This window comes from Bos taurus, chromosome 10 (genome assembly GCF_002263795.3).
Source record: "Bos taurus isolate L1 Dominette 01449 registration number 42190680 breed Hereford chromosome 10, ARS-UCD2.0, whole genome shotgun sequence".
Classification (NCBI taxonomy): Eukaryota; Metazoa; Chordata; class Mammalia; order Artiodactyla; family Bovidae; genus Bos; species Bos taurus.
In genome coordinates, this window is record NC_037337.1 from 44,276,409 (window position 1) to 44,292,323 (window position 15,915).

The window sequence follows — 15,915 nt, forward strand, 5'->3', positions numbered from 1 at the left end:
CAGGCTTTTAAATTGTAGTCATTCTAATATGTGTGTAAAACTTCACTGAGGTTTTAATTTTCATTTTCCTGATGAATTATGATGTTGAATATCTTTCCATGTGCTTACTGGCTATTTGAATGTCATATTTAGTGAAATGCTTGTTCACATCTTTCATCCACTTTTAAAAGTAGGCTGTCTTGATATTGATTTATAAGAATTTTTTATATACTTTGGGTACAGACCTTTTATATGGGTTGTAAATATTTTCTTGTATTTGCATATTTAACTGCTTCTTTTGAAGAGCTGCTGCTGCTGCTGCTAAGTCACTTCAGTCGTGTCCGACTCTGTGCGACCCCATAGCCAGCAGCTCACCAGGCTCCCCCGTCCCTGGGATTCTCCAGGCAAGAACACTGGAGTGGGTTGCCATTTCCTTCTCCAATGCATAGAAGTGAAAAGTGAAAGTAAAGTCGCTCAGTCCTGTCCGACTCTTAGCAGCCCCATGGACTGCAGCCCACCAGGCTCCTCCGTCCATGGGATTTTCCAGGCAAGAGTACTGGAGTGGGTTGCCATGGCCTTCTCCGCTTTTGAAGAGCAGAAACTTTTAAATTTGAAAAAGTTCAGTCTATCGATTTCTTTCTTTTGTAATTTATGCTTTGTGAGTATTAAGAAGCCTTTGCCTATTACAAGATCACAAAGGTTTTCTCCTATATGTTTTTGATAATGTTTATATTTTAAGGTCTTACATTTAGGTCTGTGATCCAGTATTTTGTGTTAGCATTTGTGTGTGGTATAAGATGAGGATTGATATTCATTTTTTTTTCCTATGTCTATACCCAGATGATATTGGCAGTATTTGTTGAAAAGATTTTTCTTGCCCTGTGAATCATTTTGGCACTTTTGTCAAGAATTATTTGATCATATATGTATAGGTTTATTTCTGAATTCTCTATTCCATTTATTGATTTATAAAACTCTTACTACTATTGTAGTTTTGTAGTAATTCTTAAAATTAAGAAATCTAAATATTCCAACTTTATTCTTCTTTTTTAAAAAAGTACTTTGATTATTCCAGGTTCTTTGTAATTCTATTTACATTTTATAATGGATTTGTCAATTTCTGCAAAATAGTTTGCTGGGACTTTGATAGGAATTTCCTTGAATCAATATGGGGATAATTACTATCATAATAAACATGTTCAATCCTCCAGTCCATGAATATTATTTATCTTTCTATTGCAGTTGCAATCATTGCAATCATTGTTGTCAGCAATGATTTATAGTTATTAGTGCAGAGGTCTTAGAAATATTTTGTTAGATTTACTCCTATTTTATTTCTTATGGCACTACAAAAAATTCAATTTTTTGAAAGTTTATATTTAAATCATTAGCTATAAATATATAATATATAAAAATTCAGTTCAGTTCAGTCACTCAGTCATGTCTGACTCTTTGCAACCCCATGAATTGCAGCAGGCCAGGCCTCCCTGTCCACCACCAACTCCCAGAGTTCACTCAAACTCATGTCTATCGAGTTGGTGATGCCATCCAGCCATCTCATCCTCTGTCGTCCCCTTCTCCTCCTGCCCCCAATCCCTCCCAGCAAAATTCAGATCAGATCAGATCAGTTGCTCAGTCGTCTCCGACTCTTTGCGACCCCATGAATCGCAGCACGCCAGGCCTCCCGGTCCATCACCAACTCCTGGAGTTCACTCAGACTCACGCCCATCAAGTCAGTGATGCCATCCAGCCATCTCATCCTCTGTCGTCCCCTTCTCCTCCTGCCCCCAATCCCTCCCAGCATCAGAGTCTTTTGTGAAGTCTTCTGCGAAGAATGAGTCAACTCTTCTCATGAGGTGGCCAAAGTACTGGAGTTTCAGCTTTAGCATCACTCCTTCCAAAGAACACGCAGGACTGATCTCCTTTAGAATGGACTGGTTGGATCTCCTTGCAGCTCAAGAGTCTTCTCCAATACCACAGTTCAAAAGCATCAATTCTTCGGCACTCAGCTTTCTTCACGGTCCAACTCTCATATCCCCATATTGATTCAAGGAAATTCCTATCAAAGTCCCAGCAAACTATTTTGCAGAAATTGTCAGCTTTAGCATCATTTCTTCCAAAGAAATCTCAGGGCTGCTCTCCTTCAGAATGGACTGGTTAGGGGTGAACAATTCAGTTTTTTACCACCATGATGTTAACTGTAGAGTTTGTTTTTTTTTTTTTAAGATGATTTTTATCAGTTTGAGGAAATTCCCTGCCTCCCAGGTTGTAGTGAGTTTCCTTGTTTCTTTCTATAGTCATCAATAGGTGTTGAATTTTGCATACTTTTTCATACCTTGAAACGGTTTTTCTCCTTTATTTTGTTAATTACATAATCATGGTAAATTATATTCACTTTTTAAATGTTAAACCAATCTTGATTTTTGCAATAAAATCTGCTTGATCATGATGTAGTATTCTTTTAAAATATTTATGAGTTTAATTTGCTAATATTAAGAAATTTTATCTGTGTACATGAGAGATAGTTGTCTTTAATTTTTTTTCTGTGACTTTTGTGTCTGTTTTTTTGTGTTAGAGTTATTCTGGCTTCATAAAATAAGCTGGGCAATGTTGTCTCCTCTATATTCTGAAGATGTGTGTGTAAGATTGGTATTATTTCTTCAATGAATGTTTGTTGAATTCACCACTAAGATAATCTGCACCTGGAGTTTTATTTTGGGGAGGATTTTTGTAAGAAATACAAGTTTTATATAGATAAAGGACAATTCAGATATTCTGTTTCTAATTGTATCAATTTTGGTAAACTATATTTTCCAAGAATTTTCACTTAATCTAAATAGTTGAATTTGTTGGCATTAAGTTTTTCATATTATTCTTTTTATCCTTAAATGCCTGTAGGATCTGTGGTGATAAGCCCCCTCTTTACCATCATTTTAGTGACTTGCATTCTCTTTCTCTCAATCTGGCTTGGGCTTTGTCAGTTTTGTTGCTCTTTTTAAAAACCAAATTTTAGCTTTGATAAGTTCCTGTTTTATCTGTTTTCTACTCCACTAATTTCTGTCCTTATCTATTACATTCTCTGATTTTTACACTTTTTCTCCTTTTATTATATACACATTTTAAAGCTCTTTTAGCTGAATTCATTTTCATCCCACTCAAAATATTTCCTAATTGCCTTTATGATTTTGTCTTTGACACATGAATTATTTAGGAGGGTGTTTAACTTCTAGGTATCTGGGGTTTTCCTAGATATTATATTGTTATTGATTTCTTATTTAATTCTACTGTGGCCACAAAATACACAAAATAAAAGCATATTAACCTGTTTTATTGTCCAGCATACGGCCTATCTTTGTGAAGGTACTCTGTACACTTAAAGAGAATACATAGTCTGCAGTTGGTTGATGTGTTTCATAAATGTCAATTAGGTGGTGATTGATAGTGTTGTTCATCTCTTTTGTGTCTCTGCAGATGTTTTATTTCATTTTTCTCTGAATTGCATACTGATGGATGCTAAAATCTCTTGATATAATTGTACAGCCATGTTCTCCTTAATTCTGTCCATTTTTTTGGGTATATCTTGAAGCTCTGTTATTAAAGGCATATACATTTTATTATGTATTCCTAACAAAATTATATTATCAGTATAAAATGCTCATTAATTTTTAAAAAAGCATTCAGAACTCTTGGAAAATGAAGGTATGATAAACTGAAATTTTAAAATATTTGTGTTAAAAGAAGATTCAAAAGATAAAGTTGTAGAAACCTCCCAGTAAGTGAAATAACAACAGCAAAGAAAACAATGGTGATGGAAAATGGTAGATAAATAAGAATCTGAGAAAATTGCTCTGGGAGATCCACATTCAAATAGTAAGAGGTTTTTTTTTTTTTTTTTAAGTAAGTTCCTGGAAATTACCCAGGAACTAATATAAGAACGTTTCCTATAAGAGGACACAGTTTACGAGATCCAAAGGGCCTCCCAGGGTCCAGAGTAGTGTAGGTTGAAGAACTACACCAAGATGCTTGTGAAATTTCAGAATATCTGGGTGGTCTGTGGACCCCTTTCCTTTGCTTGACTGCTGAAGGAATGGTTTTAGCCCTGAGAGAAATACTTGTTCTAGGATAAAAAGCAGGGATCTTTCTTTTCAGTTCCTCAGTCTTGTCCTCAGCTCACTTGAATATAGACTCACAGCTGAAACAGCCCCACCAAGAATTCAGAGCAGCCCGGTTCCCCTCACCCAGGTTTTTGGTTTGACTGGAGTCGTGTGAATCTTTGAAATGTCCTTAGTACTCAAGCACTCAGGCGCCAAGAATCTTTGTTTAACCACTTTAGCAAGTTAATCCCCAGATTGTATTTTAAGTCTGTTACCAAATTCATTAAGAATAACGTACTGTATGCTTCTGTAGGGAGAATATTTGCCCCTACATGCGATAAGACCTAATGGCTACCTCTAGAACACTTATGAGTTGATACCCTTGAGCAGTTTGGGAAATAATTTTCAAATTAAATATAATGAGTTAAGTCATTTTGGAGGCCATCCAAATGAGGGCACCAAGACCAACAGTGGAGGCAGTGGGAAAAAGCGAGGGCCTGGGATCACACCCTGCCAGTGGTGTGCTTATGCTCCCCAGCTCTGGGATAATTATCTACAACCACAGTTTTCTGGGGCCATACCATTAAGGACAATCAGGACTTGGCCTTAAATCATGCTTCTGTGTGGCTCTCAGCCACCTACCTCCCAGTTTCACTTTGGTTTGTCTTCATACCCCATTTCATTTTAAAGGCTTCCAGTGAAAGCGATCTCTACCCAGCCGGTGGTCAGTGTCTGCTGCAGTTTCCAGCTCCAGCCCTAAGCAGCCACCACCACTGCTGCTCCTCTGCTTCCCCAGCTGACTCTGAACCTGACAGCTCAACTCCAGTGATTACAGCTTCTGACCCTCTAGAGCGGTCGGGCCAGTAAGTGAGCATGACACTTCCCATTTCCAGAAGGAGTCTTGTTTTTCCTGTTTGACACACCCTTTGGTTGAGGAAACTTGAACAGGTTGGAACCAGTATCCATTCCATTTGAAGACACTATCTGGAGTCTCCTCAACTACCTCCTTGGCTGGTTCTGGGGTGATGTCCCCAGTTAGGGCATGGGCTTTGGGCTACATCTCAGGGAATTTTCTGCCTTCCTAGAGCAATAGTCTCTCCCCTTATTCTGTCTCTTCCAGCCACACACATGTGAATTGATAGCATCTTTGTCTCCCACTTATTACCAAGGACTGATAGTCCTAGTCTGATGGCTAATTTTGATGCTTTCATTACTTTTTTCTTTTATCCCAGTAAGCCTTCAGATTTTAGGCAATACAATTTCTCTTATCCTGGAGCTATGCCAGAGTTCTCAAGGAGTGACACAGATAAAAGCATCCCTTGGAACTTTTCTTCCATGTGTGGGGTGCTGTGCTAAACACTTCATTGACATGATCTCATTTAATCTTAATCAAAGCCCTCTGAACTACCCATTTTAGAGATGAGAATATCCTGGCTTAGAGAATCGAATAAGCTTGCCATAAGAATGTGGAGGAAAAAGAGCAGAGATTTGAATCCAGGGATTCCCTGAACCCAGAACCCATACTCTTAATCACTGTGCCACGTGCTCTCCCTCAGGAAAGACATAGAATACCATCCACTTCACTGCAAACAGACTCACAGTAGATCACACCCAGGTCTGGATTTTAACAATGTGGACTGATTTAAATTTCATTTCATTAAAGAAAACTCTTGGGTGCTTGTTTATTGGCATCACTATGATTAGCACAGTAAGGGACAGTTCAGAAGAGAGTTCAGAAATTTCCCTGGCCTTAGAAATTCGAGAGACTAGTAGTGTAGTGGTGTTAGTTGCTCAGTCATGTCCAAGTCTTTGCAACTCCATAGATTGTAACCTGTCAGGCTGCTCTGTCCATGGGATTCTCCAGGCAAGGATACTGAAGTAGGTTGCCATTCCCTTCTCTAGAGGGTCTTTCCAGGGATCGAACCTGGGTCTCCTGCATTGCAGGCAGATTCTTTACATACACAAATAGTTAAACACTATGTAATACAGTTTTATTCAGCTTAGATAATAGAGAAGAGAATGCAGTAATAATGAAGTCAGTAGGAATCTACAATGATAATTTAAGACTAGAAAGGAAGAGTTAAGCCTCAGAATGCTAGGCAGTATATCTGAAATGCAGAAACTAGTGGGTCTAGTGTAGCAGGAGAAGTTTTTATGGAAAAAGCTGGACTTAAACTTACCCTGGAACCAATGAGGTTTTGGTTAGTGGAGAAGAAGAGAGAAAGGGCATTCCAAGGAAGAGAAAGTATGATCAAAGGTAGGGAAGAGGGAATGAATGTAGATGCTTGGGAAGGCATCGGGATGGGCCAGAATATAAAGTATGGAGGATAAGTTTGAGAAGCATCTTGAGAGTAATACTCAAAATTTGGAATTGAGTTTGAAGGCAATGGGGGATCACAGAAGGCATTTGAATATAGGAAAAACAGGCCAAAAAAATTCATGTGGAATATTTTTCTCACAGCTTGGGTCATTTCTCCATATCAAATGACTGTGGCTGGAGTCAAGATGTTAACACTGAACTCCAGAATTAGGGTCTGTTTTCTATTCAGCATTAAAGCCACATTCTTCCTGCCCAGATTTTTTCCCTCAACTGAGAGAAAGCCTCATGTGGAAAGTGAGAACTTGCTTACTGGCTCAGAATAAAGGATTTAGATGATTTTAGTAATAGAGTCATCAGTTCTGATCATCTCCTTTTCCAGTACGGGGATGTACTTGCCAGAAGAATGGCAATGCTTGTTAAGCTAGCCAGAACAATTCTGCCTGGTTCAGATCCGGAACATGCTCTGTCTTTTATGCAGGGCTAAAAACTCACCGACAGATTCCTATTCTCTGCTTCCCCCTTTTCTAGAGTCCAAACAGACTAACTATTTTTCATTATTTCTTCCATCAAGAGAATATGCACTTTCCTTGGTTATACATTGAGTGACATTAGCAACATTGAAATCCTAAGAATGTATATGGATCAAACTGGCTCTTTTTTGGGTATTGAGAAACACTTCAATTTTCTTGTTTCAGTTGAATGAACAAGCTGTTCTCCTTTCTGTAGAATTGGGAAACACTGTAATCTCAGGAGTAACTTTTGCAGGGGACTGATTTCACCCATTCTAAATTGTTAACACTCTCAACTTCAGAGAATGTTCTTACCCCTAGGTCTGGAAAGGTTATGATCGCTTTGCATCTTGTAGCTTTCACTGTCTCTCTGCCTAAAGCATGAGCCATTATGGTGCTATTAGCGTAATTACTGATTTATCTGTCCTTTGTTTTTTTAAATTTATTTTAACTTAATTTAAAAATTTTTATTGAAATACAGTTGATTTACAATGTGGTGTTAGTTTCTGCTGTATAGCAAAGTAAATCATTATACAGATACATATATCCACTCCTTTTTAGATTCTCTTCCCATAGATATCATTACAGAGTATTGAGTAGAGTTCGCTGTGCTCTACAGTACATCCTTATCTCTGTCCTTTGAATCTATAAGGGATGGGAAAATCTCTCTGTGTTTCCCTTGTGTTGCATTCAAAACCTAATGTAGATATGCTATTATGGATTACTTGTACATTTTAGCTAGCAATATTACAATTTTTTATTTACAAACTACTCTGGTCATCATGAGGAGACAGGTAATATTTGAGATGTTTCATCCTAAAATACCCATGAAACTGCACAGAAAGAGTGGAAAAAAAGAAGGAAAATAAATGTAAATGTAAGATGGAGAAAGACCATGTGCTTAAATCCATAGGGAATGTCTACTACTGTAATTGTCAATGGGGTGGATTGAGAAGCATATTCTCAAGATTACAAGATGCATGGCTCACAAACTGAACCAGAGAAGCCCAGCTGGTGCTGAAGGAGAACAGAAAGCAAGTATCCCTGGCTCCCATCATTTGCTCCCAACTACTTCAGGAACTTGGAGATATACCGGCCAGAAAAGCAAACATTCCAGCTGGGAAGAAACTGCCTTCTGAGCCAGCCAGGGTCATGTCCAGAGTCAAACCTCCCACCGAACCCATCAATTTCTCCTCCCATATCCCTTAAAAGACTATGGCTCCCAGTCCACAGCCAGGCAGGATATAGATGGAGACAAGTAGAGGTGGGTTGTGTCCTGGAAGGGCTAGTTGTGTAATAAAAAGTACTGTAGAATATTTTAAAGCAATTATCCTCCAATTAAAAATAAATGAATTTAAATTAAAAAAAAAATAAAAAGTACTGTAGGGACTTTCATGGTGGCTCAGTAGTTAAGAATCTACCTTCTGACACAAGGGACGCAAATTTAATTCCTGGTCAGAGAACTAAGATTCCACATGTGGTGGGGCAACCAAACCTGCTCATTGCAACGAAGATTTTGCAAGATCCCTCCAAATAAATAATTTTTTTTTTTAAAGTACTGTAAATTGGAGAGAGACAAGAAGACCGGGAGGTCAGTGCATGCTTGGAGGGCATGTGATTTTATGTGCTACCCTTTAAAATAGGACAGCAGACTCTGTCATCTCCTACTAGTGTCTCCTACGTAGAGCAAGAGCCCCAGTCTAATGCCCAGAGATGTCCACGGGATTCTCTCTCCAGTGGGTTGCCATTTCCTTCTGCTGTCCGCAATAGGTAAATATCTGTCAGATCCTGAAAAAGGAGGTAGGCACTTCTGTGAGTCAGATCCGCTTTACTTGTGCCCAAGAGGAAGTTGAGGGACAAAAAAGACTTCATCAGGACTATCCACTAGCAAGTGCCAGGCTGGAACATACTGTTCTCTTTTGCAGAGAGACAGAAAAATGCCCAAAAGGGCCTAAGGAAATCTTGCAGAATACTGCAAGATAAAGGAAAGGAAGCCTTTCTGTTAAAACTTGACGTGAGATTATATCACTGAAAATAAATTTCTCCAGGAAGGAGAGAAACATTTTAGCAGACATATTTTTGGTTGTCTCAACAAGATGTGGGAAGGCCTAGCCACAATAAGATCAGAGTCAGGGGCCATCTGGAGAAAACAGACTGGGATGAAGTAAGATTTGCAAAGGCTGAAATGAGAAATGAGGGCAAATAAGTTAAAAGTATAATAGAATTAAACACCTGTATGAATACAGAGAAGACATAGCAGAAATCAAATCAGTAAAGTAGAAGACAAAATAAGGGAAAGGACCAAGATGAAAATGTTGAGAGAGAGGACAGCAAACACAGATCTAATCTGAGAATTACATTTATTCCCAGTGAAGAAATGGAACAAAATACTGGAAACAGCAGTCAAACACATGTCAGAAGAAAACTATTATAAGCTGGAGATTTGAGACAAAATTAAAATGACCAGACCCATATAGAGGCATATCTTTTAAAATATCAATATTGAGTTTCCAAGTTAAAGAAAGAATCTTTCAGGCATTTAGATAGATGTGAACAGGTTACTAATGAAATAAACATCAAGCTGGGCTCAGACTTTCTCAACCCTGAGAACTGTTCCAGAAGGCAAGGTTGTGTCTCAAGAATTCCATATTCACCCAACATGACGTTTATGTTCAAAGGCTGTAGAAATTGATTTTCAGATTTACAAGGAGGCTGTAAATATATCTTGCATGGCCTTTTCTTGAAAAAAAGTATCTGAATTTCCTGTCCAATTGATCAACAGATGAATTTGTATATGGAAACACACACACAAAATGACTTGCAGAGAGCAATGGAGACTATTCAAAATGTAAAAAATAATAGTTTTAAATGTGATTCCAAAGGTGTGTGCAAAACCTAATACCTACTGTTGAAAAACTATTTACTTGGGTCTAAAAACTGAAATTAGATAAAGACTGATAAAAGAGGGAGGAGGAACATGTTCCAAGTTATCCAGTGTCAGCTGGTGGGTTTTTTTTTTTTGTAATTAGGGAGAAATATATAAAATGTTGTCATTTAATGAGAAATCCTGTTTTCTGTGAGTAATTTTAGTTTGACAACTGAATTCTCCAAGAGAATGCTTTTTGGAAGCTTATCTCTAAAACTGGAATTATTATATGGCCATGTATCTGGCTTCAGATCCTGATAAAGGAATCTGAAAGAAATCCTGATAGGAAAATGAAAGAAAATGAAGGAAATCCTGATAAGCTGAAGCTGAGGTGTTAAGAAATTACATAGAGAGACAAGATACATGAATGATTTTCTTTCTTCTTATCTATTTTTTTTTTTCAAGTTAAGAAAAGTGCTGGCATCAGGGAGAGTGAGCAGTAGTCAGTAGAAACTCAACTAGGATGACTTTGATAAGATAAGTTTTCTTATTTGATAAGTTGTTTTTAAAAATCTGTTTCTTTGTTGATTATGAGAGTTTGCTCAGGAATTCATGAATTGCACTTGAGCCAATATAAGAACTTTGAAATAAATTTTTTTCTTTTATTTTGGCTTTTGTTGAAACTTTGATTTGGAGTAAGAGGGAGAGGAATCTCAGGAATTCTTCCATGTGGTGCTCTTCATGGAGTGGGTGTAGAAATGAGAAACTGGAAATTACGCCTATGCTGAATATCAGAAATAATTATGACTTTAAAAGTATTAAAGCTTCAGTCTAAGTCATAATCTTTTCCTGTCTTTGTTGTGCTGTTTATCTTTGCTGAAGTTCTGTCTATACCAGTTATAGTTGTTAAAGGAAAAAAAAGGTGCTAGAAGTATTTGGGGAAAATCCATCACATTGTGGTGCAAGTATTTGGTTACTTGGGGAAATCTTGCTGCCTCCTGATTTTTAATAAAAACAGAAGATCCAGTTCTTGACCAGGATAGGATGCATAACCTTCCCTGCAACCCTCAAAACATTCTAATTCATTTTGTCATTGATTGCTGACAACTCACCCATGGTTTCTCATCTTTAATGTGTTTCTAAGCATATAAAGGATAGATGCAGTAAGGGCAAGTCAGACAGAATCACTTAAGGCCTTCTGTAGACTATGAATTGTCCCAAACCACTCATTGCTGTTCTCTAAAAGGTTTGTTTAGTATTTATTTGCACCTTATATCAACAGTGGTGCCACTCTTACAGGGTAGGAATTTTAAAAGATGCGTAACATTAGTATGTACAACCAACCAAGAGTCCTGATGACTCACAATGCATGCAGACTCCACTAATTGCGTGGAAGACACGGAATAAATATGAATTTTAGTCTCTGCTCTCAATGAAGTGGAAAGCTAGTTTAGGCAGAGCAGTATGACACAAATGAAATGATTAACAAACCATCAGGTGTGAAGCTGAATTGTATTGTCTTCCCTGTGCTTGTGTTTTTTCATCTATAAAATTAGAAAAGCTACTTATAATAAAACTATTTATCCCAACAAGACCTGGTACATAGTTAGTGCCCAACAGTGGTTAGCCCATAATCATTGTTATTTAATTTACAGTTAATTTGTAAATGTAATAGGAGGTAAGAAAAAGAAGTGATCAGGGTGTGCTGCAGCAGTGGAGAATGTTTAATTCCTGATTGTGATTTGAGCTGGGCCTTTGAATGATATGTAAAATTTAGCTAGCTAGTGACTTGAAGCATTGGGGAGGTCATACGAGGTGGGAAAAATAGTCATTGTAGAGGCATGTAGGTTGCTGCCTCTACAGTTAAGATAATAGCCTGATTGGTTCAGTGGGTATGTATAGGACATTGTGGGAAACAAAATTGAATGGATAGGGTGGGGTGAGATTATGGAGGCTTTACAAGTCAGGCAAAGGAGTTCAGATTTTGATAGGATCAGCAATGAATTGTCTCTACTTGAGTGGGAGGAGTGATATAACAGAGAGGAGTCTGGTAGCAGGAGGCAGGATGTTTGGAGGGAGTGGAGTGCAGGGAGAAGGCTATTAACACTGCCCCGTGAGCTGTGATCAGGGCTTAGTTGGCGGAATGGACAGTAAGACATAGAGCCAAGAAATTATAAAGGAAGAAGTGACAAGTAGGGGGAAAATAACAGGAATCAACAACAAGGTTGACAAATATGTGTGTATTCATGAAACAGTTGAGAATGAATAACTGAAGATGCCCCTGAAAATGAGACTTAAAAGGAGCAAAATACATGGCCAGGCAGAGAACCAAGACTAATAAAACTGGGAAAGGATATGAAGACGGAGCTATCCAATCCAGTATTCTTTTAGTTTATATCTACTGTGTATCTGCATTCCTGCTGTGTAGGAAATGTTTGCTAGGAAGCAAACATTGGTTTAAAAATCCAGGACTGTAATGATCTACATGTGTATATCTTCCATGGGTCTATTGGTGCTTGAGGGTAAAATGGCATCATATTTAAAATAGTGACTGTATCAATTGGGGATAGCTTGGTGTCCTACCTATGTTCAAATCCTGATTCCACCACGTGTAACTGTATACTCCTGAATGAGCTACTGGAACTTTCTATGCCTCATGGTTAAAATGGAATAATAATAATAATATCTACTGTATAGTGGTATTGTGAGACTTAAGTGAGATGATACATGCTAAGTGCTCAAAACAGTGCCTAGAGGGTGCCAGATATTATCTAGGAGGAGTTGTAAGAGTAGTCTTAGTGGTGAGTCACAGTGCAGGTGAGCGCAAGTAGTGCACTTCACCCCGCTGAATGTAAATATCATAACCTTCAGGAAATGGGTCTCCAACCAACATACTGAAAGCATAGTTTTCCAAGGTAACTCCTGTGAAACTACATGTTTAAGATTAGAAGTACAGAGTGAATATTTGGGATTGGGGTTTATCCATTAAAGCCCAAATCTCACGTTTCAGGGAGTGTCACCTGGGTTCATGCAAAGACCATTTAATTAAAGCAGTACTCTGCAGATTGCATTCCTATAGGCACAGCACTTGAAAGGTAAGGGGGGAAATACTAGGTACCTACTGTTTGCAAAAGTATAAAATATAAAAGACTCAGATACTTTACATGAGTTAACAACATCTGGATTCCAAGTTGAGCTCCCTTAGCTCATGTTTTCTCTGTCACTCAAGCTGGATTTTATTATAGCCCTTATGCTGCAGATAAGTTGTATCCTAGGTTGGGATAAGTGGCCAGCTTACAATAAGTGTGTTTTGTCAAAGGAAGATTCCAAGTCACTTGATTGAAAACTGAAAAGCGTTAGAGTGCTTTCTGGCATGTGGGCTTCTCCAAATGCTTTCTGGAGTGGGCCATTCAGCCAGTAAATCAGTAACAGAGATTAGGGCATATGCAGAACAGGCCCTTTTATTTTCCCAGGAACTGGCCCCAATTTGTATTATGTTTTAATTTGTTTGTTCAAATCAAGCTTATAATTGTGCTTTTCCCTGGGTATACCAGAAGGCAAGCAGTATGGTGATGGGAATGTCAACTCTTGCCATTTGTCAAAGGAGTTGGAAGTTTCAGAGACTGTAGAATGGGGATCATTTCAGTATAGAAAGGAAAAACATGTCTAGCCAGGGATGGCCATCTGAATTTGGTTAGTGCTTTCTTTGACATAAAAGAGATGCTGCCTCCAATAGAATTATATGGTTTTGCCTACTTTGGGCTCAGATCCACATGTTCCCTAGAGCTGTTTACTATCCACCTGAAATGTTGATTGGGGCTTTTGTCATGGCATGAGGACAGGACACAGGCCCTTTTTCTGGAGCCAGCCTGAGCAACATGGTGTAATGGGGACTGAAGAAACTCACACCCACATTTGGCCTTAGGCCACATACTCCCTCCAGGTACCATGGAGGGGCTCCTCAATTCGTGTCTCTAGAACAAAGCTTGAACTGCCACAGAGCAGATTGGAAGAAGGACTCTGCCGGTTTTTTCATACCCCATTTTTTTTCCCAGGGAGTCAGAATTATAGCTTTTATTCCATCTCTGCTCATTGAGAATCCCTGGGAATAGTAAAATTCAGGCATGCCACAAAAATTCTTACTAAGTGGGAGAATCTGTCTAAACAGAAATAGGCTCAATACAATTATAACGGGAATGTGTTGTTCAGTCTCTAAGCTGTGTCCAACTCTTGGTGACCCCATGGACTGCAGCACACCAGGCTTTCCTGTCCTTCACTGTCTCCTAGAGTTTGTTCAAACTTATGTCCATTGAGTCTGTGATGCATCCAACCATCTTGTCCTCTGTCGTCCCCTTCTCCTCCTTCCCTCAATCTTTCTTAGCATTAGGGTCTTTTCCATAAGTAGGCTCTTTGCATCAGGTGGCCAAAGTATTGGAGCTTCAGTTTTAGCATCAGTCTTTCCAATGAATATTCAGGGTTGATTTCCTTTAGGATCTACTGGTTTGATCTCCTTGCTGTCCAAGGGACTATCAAGAGTCTTCTCCAGCACCACAGTTTGAAAGCATCAATTCTTGGGCACTCAGCCTTCCTTATGGTCCAACTCTCACATCTGTACATGACTACTAGAAAAACCATAATTTTGACTATACGGACCTTTGTTGGCAAAGTGATGTCTCTGCTTTTTAATATGCTAAGTTTATCATAGCTTTTCTTCCTAGGAGCATACATCTTTTAATTTCATGGCTGTAGTCATCTTCTACAGTGGTTTTTGTGTCCAAGAAAATAAAATCTGCCACTGTTTCCACTTTTTCCCCATATATTTGCCATGAAGTGATGGGACCAGATGCCATGATCTTAGTTTTTCTTGAATGTTGAGTTTTAAGCCAGCTTTTTCACTCTTCTCTTTTACCCTCATCAAGAGGCTCTTTAGTTCCTCTTCACTTCCTGCCATTTGACTGGTATCATCTGCATATCTGAAGTTGTTGATATGTCTCCTGGCAATCTTGATTCCAGCTTGTGATTCATCCAGCCTGGTATTTTACACAATGTACTCTGCATAGAAATTAAATAAGCAGGGTGACAAAATACAGCCTTGATGTACTCTTTTCCCAATTTTGAACCAGCCCTTTTTTGCATGTCCAGTTCTAACTGTTCCTTCTTGACCTGCATACAGGTTTCTCAGGAGACAGGTAAGGTGGTCTGGTATTCCTATCTCATTAAGAATTTTCCACAGTTTGTTGTGATCTACACAGTCAAAGGCTTTAGTGTAGTCAACGAAACAGAAGTAGATGTTTTTCTGGCATTCCCTTGCTTTTTCTATGATTCAATGATGTTGGCAATTTGATCTCTGATTTCTTTGCCTTTTCTAAATCCAGCTTGTACATCTGGAAGTTCTTGGTGTTAAGATCTTCTAGGCTTGCAAGGAATTTGAATTTTTCTTTAAGTACCATGAGAAACTTTTAGAGGATTTGAATCAGGGAAATGACAAAATTTGATTTGAAAATGACAGGCAAATACTGTGGAAGATTACTCAAAATTTATTTTTTAATAAATATTTCATTTTTACATGTTTTAAGAAAAATGAAGGGAATTGAGATTTATTGAACACCTTTAATGTACTCCATATTGTTTTGGATATGTCTATGTTTCATGTAACTTTTAGAACAATTCTAGAGGTAATTCTTAGTATCTCTGTTCATCCTGATGATAAAACTGAGACTTGGAAAGATTAAGTAATTTACCCCAGCCCACATGGATAGAGCAACCAAAAATCAATTCCTGATGAGGAGTGCCATGTTGTCGTAGTGCTTGAGTGTCTAGTATAATGCCTTGAACATGCTGCTGCTGCTAAGTCGCTTCAGTCGTGTCCGACTCTGTGCGACCCCATATAGACTGCAGCCCACCAGGCTCCCCCATCCCTGGGATTCTCCAGGCAAGAACACTGGAGTGGGTTGCCATTTCCTTCTCCAATGCATGAAAGTGAAAAGTGAAAGTGAAGTTGCTCAGTCGTGTCCGACTCCCAGCAACCCCTCGGACTGCAGCCTACCAGGCTCCTCTGTCCGTGAGATTTTCCAGGCAAGAGTACTGGAGTGAGGTGCCATTGCCTTCTCCAGCCTTGAACATAAAGGACATCTAATAAATCTTTGT